This window comes from Rhincodon typus, chromosome 17 (genome assembly GCF_021869965.1).
Source record: "Rhincodon typus isolate 14 chromosome 17, sRhiTyp1.1, whole genome shotgun sequence".
Lineage (NCBI taxonomy): Eukaryota > Metazoa > Chordata > Chondrichthyes > Orectolobiformes > Rhincodontidae > Rhincodon > Rhincodon typus.
This window is the reverse complement of record NC_063348.1, coordinates 15192533-15200916: the sequence shown is the minus strand read 5'-3', so window position 1 is coordinate 15200916 and position 8384 is coordinate 15192533.

The following is an 8384-nucleotide window of genomic DNA, read 5'->3' as shown; positions in this document are numbered from 1 at the left end:
AATGAAGCCCTATTGTCCATGATCAATTCTTCCAGGAGACCGGGTATCGTGAATGATGCTCGCAGCTTCTCAATTGACATCCAAGTTTACTGAATGAACTTTATGCACGTCCAACCACTTTGAATGGGCATCCTCAATGACCAGTACTACTGAGCCCATGACATGCAACTGAGTCCAGGATTTTACCAGCCATTCCCTCGAATGTGGAGGCGCTGTTGCTGGCATTTTTAGTCCTTGGCACTCTTGGCATTGTTCCACCAATGTAGCTATGCCGACATCCAACCCTGGCCACCAGACATAGCTTCTTGCTCGCATCTTCATTTTGGAAAGCCCTGGATGACGCTGGTGGAGTTCAGCCAGTATCTGGTAGCAACATTTACTTGGGACAATCAACCTTGCTCCCCATAGTAATATGCCATTCTCTACAGTCCACCAGGTCCAGAGAGGTTTCAATCCTGGTTGTGATGGCCTTTCTGTTTCCCCCATTACCACCAGCTGTTTTAGTTTCTCTAGGACAGGACCTTTTTGTGTCTACAGTTGGATATTGTCAATGGTGACTGGAAGGGTTCCCAGAAAGTTTAAAACCAGAATAGACTCTTCCACAGGAGGCACCACCGATAGAGTATCTGCCAGTGGGAGGCAGCTCAAGGCATCTGCATTAGCCACTTGGCTTCCTGGATGGTGTTCTAACTTGTAAATATATGCACTGAGAATAAAGGCCCAACACTGAATTCTACCGGAAGCAGGGGTTTGTTATCTGTTACTATGACAAATTCCCATCCATAAAGGTACTGGTGGAACTTCCTCACACCAAGGATGACTGCCAACCCTTCTTTCTCAATCTGGGCATTTTGTGTTTGGCATCAGCCAAAGTCCAGGAAGCGTATCAATGTTCCCCTCCATTGGACCACTAAAGAGCCAGCACAACCCTGATACCATACAGGGAAGCATCGCATGTCAGCACAACCTCTTGCTTTGGATTGTCGTGGGCCAATGCCCTAGATGATGATAGCTGCTTTTCACTTCCCTAAAGGCTACTTCTTGGCTACATGACCATTTCCAAGGCTGACCATTTTTCAATAGCACGTGTAAGGGTGTCAAGATGGAGGCCAGGTTACGTATGAATTTTCTGTAATAATTCACTAGCTCAAGGAAAGACCTAAGCTCTCGCACAGACATGGGAACAGGGGCTCCTTTGATCGCCCTCACTTTATCCTCCAACAGGTGCAACCCAATTCTGTCGACTCTGTAACCCAAGTAGGTCATTTGGGATGCCTGGAACACACATTTTTCCCTTTTAAGGCATACGCCTGCCTGGGAGAAATGTTTAAGCACTACATTCAAGTTCTCCAAGTGCCCTTTATTGGTCTTCCCTGTTATTAGTATGTCATTCAAATAAATAGCAACCTAGAGTAGCCCTTGTAAAATGTTCTTCATGGTTTGCTGGAAAAGAGTGTGGACTGATGACACCCCAAATGGCAATCTTGTACATTGATATAGATCCTTACATATATTACTTGTAGCATACTTCTGGGATTCCTCATCCATCATTGTGAGCAGGCATGGCTCATGTCCAGTTTTATAAAGGATAGCCCCTCCCGCCAACTTTACTTATAAGTCCTGTATGCGAGGGTGTGGGTATTGATCCAGCTGTAAGAAGTCTACCATTTGCCTAAAATCCTCACAAAGGCGAACTGAGCCATCAGGCTTCATAATCAGTACAACTGATTGCTGCCCATTCTGCAAACTACACTGGTTTGATGATTCCTTTGTGCTCCAGCTTCCTGATTGCTGCCTCTACTTCTGCCCACAAGGCAAATGGCACAAAGCAGGCCTTGCAAAATCTCGGAATTGCTTCCTAGTCAATATGTAAAGTGGCTTTGGCCCCTTTGATAGCCCCAAGCCTTTCCTGAAATACTCGAGTATTTTACTAGGACTTCACTGAGGCAGCCATTTTCTAATCAAAAAACGTTGAGCCAATCTAGGTGAATCTTTCTCAACCAATTCTGCTCCAATAGGCTTGGCCCCGAGCCTTTTACTACCATCTGCACCAACTGCTTCTCATTGGAGACCAGAACCAAAGTCATAGTCTTAATCTGCAACGGTTCCCCGGTGTATGTTTTCAGTCTGACTGAGGTCTTGTGCAAACTTAAGGTTTGGAGTCTTGAGCAAATCTTGTTGAAGTCAGATTCTGCAACCACAGATACAGTTGCGCCGGTATTGACCTCCATGGGAACTGAGTGACCATTTAATCAAACAATAATTTTAATCAGTTCTGATTTGGATGTCACTAAGCAACTTAATTTTTCCAACCCTCATGTAGGGGGACTTTCCAGGGTGTGCACTCTCCTGGGTACCAGTCTACGAGTTTTCTTACTCAAGTCAGGCCTTGTGGGACTCCTTTGCTGTTCAAATCCACATACCAGCAGCAAACACGATGGCTTGCCAGTCCAGATCCTGAAGAACTTTTTAGCCACTTGGCCAAGGCTCAGCTTTGTCATGGGGTTCTGTTGCGGGCTGGCCTAAGGTCCCTCTGCTCAGTGCATGCCCTGCATGAGGCTCTGTGATTGCCTACACTTGTGGCGTTCCCCATGCTCAGTTGGAGAGGTGAGGCAGTCCACTTCCTTTGGGATGCCCTGTCGCGCCCATGCTCTACTTGCCTCATTTTCTAATAACAACACCCGTTGTAGTGCCTGTTTGAAGTCCAGTTGGGCTTCGGCTAGTAGGCATTTCTGCACGGTCATGTCATTAATCCCACATATTAAACAGTCTCTCAGCATCTCATTCAGTGCTAACCCACAACCACTTGCCTCTGCTAGTCGTCTCGACCTCGTCAAAAATCCTGATACCAATTCCACCGCTTTTCTAACAGCCGAATAAAACTGATAGCATCTCAGAATTAGAGGAGGTTTGGGGCCGTAATTTTCCTTAACCAACTCCATCATCTCTTGAAAGTTTTTAATGTCTGGTGCCTCTGGGAAAGTTAAGCCCATTACAACAAAAATCGCTGTGGGTCCACAAGCAGTCAGAAGAATTACTTGTTGCTTTTCATCTGTCCCAATGTCATTTGCCCAGGAAAAATATTGCATTCTTTCCACATACTGGGCCCAGTTTTCAACAGCAGGATCAAACGAGTCAAGCTTCCCAAATAAAGGCATAATGCCAGAAATGCTTACCCCAACTCCAAGATGAGTGTTGTAAGCAAGTGTTCTTCAGGCACGTCCTGTTTTCTCTCATCACCACTGAAATATCTGCACAGAGGCCAGTTCACGTAACCAAATCATCCTTTATTTACTCCTGCACAGTACACTGACTGTGGCCAGCCAGCTCGGATTCAGTCGCCTGAACTGAAGAGATTCTAATCTCCTGTTTACATTGGTCAGCAGGGCTTTCCTGATTGGGCCAGGTTAACAACCCTAATCAAAACCTCATAGTCAACAAGGTCAACCCGGTTACAGTCACTACAGTACCAGACCTTCTTCAAAGAAGCTCACTTACAGCTGTGGTGCGTGGTACATTCACGCTTACTAGGCAAAGCAGTAGGTTTTCCCAAGGTCTATGGCATGACCCACACAATCCACAGCCCTCCCCCAGGTCTGTGGCAAAAATATGGAGCCAATAACATAGCCACTCCCCCTGAATAAGTTAAGATGTCTCCTGTACATCCAATGTTAATATTCCGGGAACCATGTTGTTAACCCTAGCCCTTACCTTGTCACAGGTTTGTCTCATGAAATGGTTGGTTCCCAATAGAAGTATAGCAGATAGTTTCTCTCTCTAAGGAGTGAGCAGTTGGGAAATCTATAGTGTACCTCAGGATACATCTAGCATGTATCTAAGGATGCAGCTTAGTTCAGTGAAATGTAAGACAGGTGAATTGACTTTAAAGAAGTTAGAAATCCCCTACAAAGTACTTAATGTACACTGAGAAGTACAATACTCCTCTGGCATAGCTACAAGTCTTAAGTTTCTCCATTGTTACGCTCAGACCCAAGACAAAGTTCCCCAATTCATTACAGTTACAGACAAGACACCCCCAAACTGTCCAGTTGCCAGATGAAGAGAGATGAACTGGCTCCCTTTCTTTATTCATCTATGAGGAGGTGGTTATTGATGGACTATTAATCCAGAGATCCAGATACTGTCCTGGTGACTTGGGTTCAAATCTGACTAGGGAAGATGGTGGAATTTGAATTCTTTAAAAATCTGAAATGAAGTGTCTAATGATGACCTTGAAACTATTGTCAGGGGAACAAACCCATCTGGTTCACTAATGACCTTCGGGAAGAAAATCTGCTGTCATTACCTGGTCTGGTCTACATGTGACTCCAGACCCACAGTAATGTGGTTGGCTACTAACAGCCCTCTAGGGCAATTAGGAATGGCAATAAATGCTGGCCTGGCCAGCCAAGCCCACATCCTATGAACGAATTTTTAAAAATGCCCTCAGTTGGTTACAACAAGGTAATTGAAAAAGATCTCTCCCTTTCTATGCCTTTCATTCAGACTGAAATGAGCCAGTTTAATCAGGTTTTCTTGAGTTAACAATGAGTTAGTTTATTAATTAATAAACGTGACAAAAACTAGTAATGAAACATACACAAGGGGATTAGAAATATGAAGCAAGTCCAAAAGGATAAAAGTCAAAATAAGAGATAGTTAGAACTGTTGAGAAAGAGTGGATAGTTGAACCGAATTAGCCTTTGCAATGGAGGTCAGCAATAACATTGATGTCGGTAGTTGAACAGCCAGTTTCACAATCCTTAGTATTGCAGACTTGGTACCATGAAAACATTTTTTTTATTGCTGTAAAAACCCATATGGGTCCATTAGGGAAGGAAATCATGATCTGGTCATACTGATCTGATACGGGCTACATGTGATTCCAGATCAAAGTCATGTGGTTGACTCTGAACCAATCTCTGCTATGGCCTAGCCATCCAGTTCAACTCTAATTAAGTTTGAGCAACAAATACTAGCCTAGCGAGTGATGCCCACATGCCATTAAAGAGTTTTAATTAGTTATGGGTTGAAAGGCTGGACAGCTGACAAAAAAGTAAGTTGAGACTGAGATTCTATGAATACATAAAGAGCAAGAGGGTAACTAGAGAGACGGTAGGGCCCCTTAAAGATCAAGGAAGTTGTATTTGTGTTGAACCCTGGGCAATGGGAGAGATACTAAATGAATATTTCACATCAGTTTTTCCTGGGGAGAAAAAAAGAGTCTAGAGAATGCAGAGAAATAATTTTGTTATGTTTTAAAAACAGTTCACATTACAGGAAATGACGTTTGGGAGGTCTTAGAGAATATAAAGGTGGATAAATCTCTGGGTCCTGATCTAAAGTATCCTAGAATGTTGTGGGAAGTAAGGGAGTAAATTGCAAAGCCGCTTGCAGAAATATTTGCATCAAATATAACTACAGGTTAGGTGCCTGATGACTGGAGGGTGGCTAATGTTGTACCTTTGTTTATGGAAGGTTGTAAGGAGAAACCAGGGAACTATAGACCTCTGAGTCTGAATTTGGCTGTGGTAAATTGTTGGAGATAATTATAAAAGATAGGATTTATGACACTTAGAGAGGCAAAAATTGTTTTCATGCAAGGAAAATCGTGTCTCACAAATTTGATTGACATTTTTAAGGAAGTTACCAAAAAGATTGATGATGGCAGAGCAGTGGACATTGTTTACTTGGATTTTGGTAAAGCCTTTGACAAGGTACTGCATGGTAGACTAATTAGTAAAGTTAGGTCACATGGGATTCAGGATGAGTTTGCCAATTAGACACATGAGAGAGTGCTGGTACAAGGTTGCTTTTTGGACTGGAGGCCTGTCATCAGCGGCATTCCACAGGGATCGGTTCTGGGTCCTCTTTCGTTTGTCATTTACATAAATGATTTAGATGAGAATATAGAAGGCTTGGTTAGTAAGTTTATGGGCGACATCAAAATTGGTGGCATAATACATAGTGAAGGAGGTTTTCTAAAGATTACAAAGGGATCTTAATCAAATGAATCAATTGGCTGAAAATGGCAGATGGAGTTCAATTTGGGTAATTGCGAGTTATTGCATTTTGGTACAACAAACAGGGGCAGGGTTGAGAGGCAACTTGATAGACTTTTATAAAATAATGAGGGGTATAGATAGAGTTAGTGGTAGTTGTCTTTTCCCTTAGATGGGGGAATTTCAAGACTGGGGGGCACATTATTAAGGTGAGAGGAGAGAGATTTAAAAAAGACATGGGGGTAATTTTTTTACACAGAGGGTGGTGGAATGAACTTCCTGAGGAAGAGGTGGGTGTGGGTACAATTATACCATTAAAAAGACATTTGGATAAGTACATGAATAGGAAAAGTTTGGAGGGATATGGGCCAGGAGGAGGCAGGTGGGACTAGTTTAGTTTGGGACTATGTTCGGCATGGACTGGTTGGACCGAAGGGTCTGTTTCCATGCTGTATGACACTCTGACTATGACTATGACTCTACGAGGTCAGCCATGATCTTATTAAATATCACAGCAGGCTTGAAGAGCTGAATTGTCTAGTCCTGCTCCTTCTTCTTATGTTCTTATGAATAAAGAAAATAATAGTTAATTATCTGATTGAATACTTACTTACGCAACAATCCCTGCTGGCACACAAGCTTACGTAGTCAAAAGTTAATTTTATTTCTGTGCTAACATGTATAATGGTTCTGTTCTACCAGTGGGACAGGTCACATGGTATCAGTGCCTGGGACACTGTCATAGGTATGATTCCTGGAGAATGACAATGTCAACTGATATATTGATACTCCTGCATGTTGAACACCAATTGTTAGCAGCACAAAGAGTGGCAATGACTCAAAATGTGCCCTGGACAGGGGACTTCAACATTCATGAACAGTGATTTGGTAGCCCTATTTTTGCACGAGATATGACTCTATGTTAGAGACCTAAAGGACGTAGCTGCTTGAATGGGTCTGCAGCAGGTGGTGAGGCAGCAGGTGGTGAGACAAACCTCTTTGAACTCCTCCGTACCAATATACATGACAGATGGATCTGCCCATGACAGAATTGTTTGGGGTGATCACCCCACAGTCCATGCGGACATGAAGGCCAATCTTGACAGTGAAGAGACCCTCCACCAGGTTGTGGGAATCTACAATCTTGCAAATTGGGACAGATTTCCAACAGCTTACAACTCAAAACTGTGCATCCATGAATCACTGTGGGCCATCAGCAGCACGAAAATTGTATTCAAACACATTGTGTAAACTCATTGCCCGGCCTATCCCCCATTCAATCGTTATTACCAAGTGAGTAGGCTAGAGCTGGTTGAATGAAGAGTGCAGGAGAGTATATCTGGAACAGCACTACGCATTACTAAAAATGAGGTGTCAACCTGTTGAAATTGCAATATAGGACCACTTATGTGCTCAGCAGCAGAAGCAAGATGCAAAGATAGGGCTATGCAGATCAGATAAAGCTCTGCACTCCTGTCACATTCAGTTGTGAAAGGTGGTGGCCAATTAAACAACATGTTGCAGAGACTGCACAAATATTTCCAACCTCAAAGATGTGAGAGCCCAGCATGTCAGTACAAACGACAAGGCCAAATTATTTACAACCATCTTCAGTCAGAAGTGCCAAGTGGATGATCCAGCTCAGTCTCTTTCTGAAATCCCCAGCATCACAAATGCTAGTCTTCAGCCCTTCGATACATTTCAAATAATGGCTGAAGGCACTGGATACTGCAAAGTCTGTCAAACCTGACAACATACTGGCAACTGCACTGAAGCCAAGCTCTAAAACTAACTGCCTGCTTATTCAAGCTATGTTACAACATTGGCAAGCATCCAGTGACATAGAAAATTGCCCAAGGTATGTCCCATCAATAACAAACGGGACAAATCCAACCGAATCCAGCCTTATCAATCTACTCTTAATCACTAGAAGTGTGATAGAGGGGTTCGTCAACAGTGCTGCCAAGTGGCATTTAGACAGCAATAACTTGGTCACTGATACCAGTTTGGATTCCACTAGAGTTACTCAGCTCCCACCTTCACTACAGCTTTAATTCAAACATGGACAAAAGAGCTGAATTCTGCAGTGGAGGTAAGCTGACAGTGACTACCCTTGACATCAAGGCAGTATTTGATCAATGAAAGCATCAAGAACTCTTTGGAAAATGTAGTCAATTAGAATCATGAGGAAACAGTTCCACTACATGGAGTCAAATCTAGCACACAGGAAGGTGTTGTGGCTGGAGGTGAATCACTTCAGCCTCAGGACACCACTGTCGGAGTTCCTTTGGATAATGTCTGAGGCCTAATCATCTTTGCTAATATCTTCAATAATAATGTCCACTCCATTACTAGATCTGAAATGTGAATGTTTGCCACTGA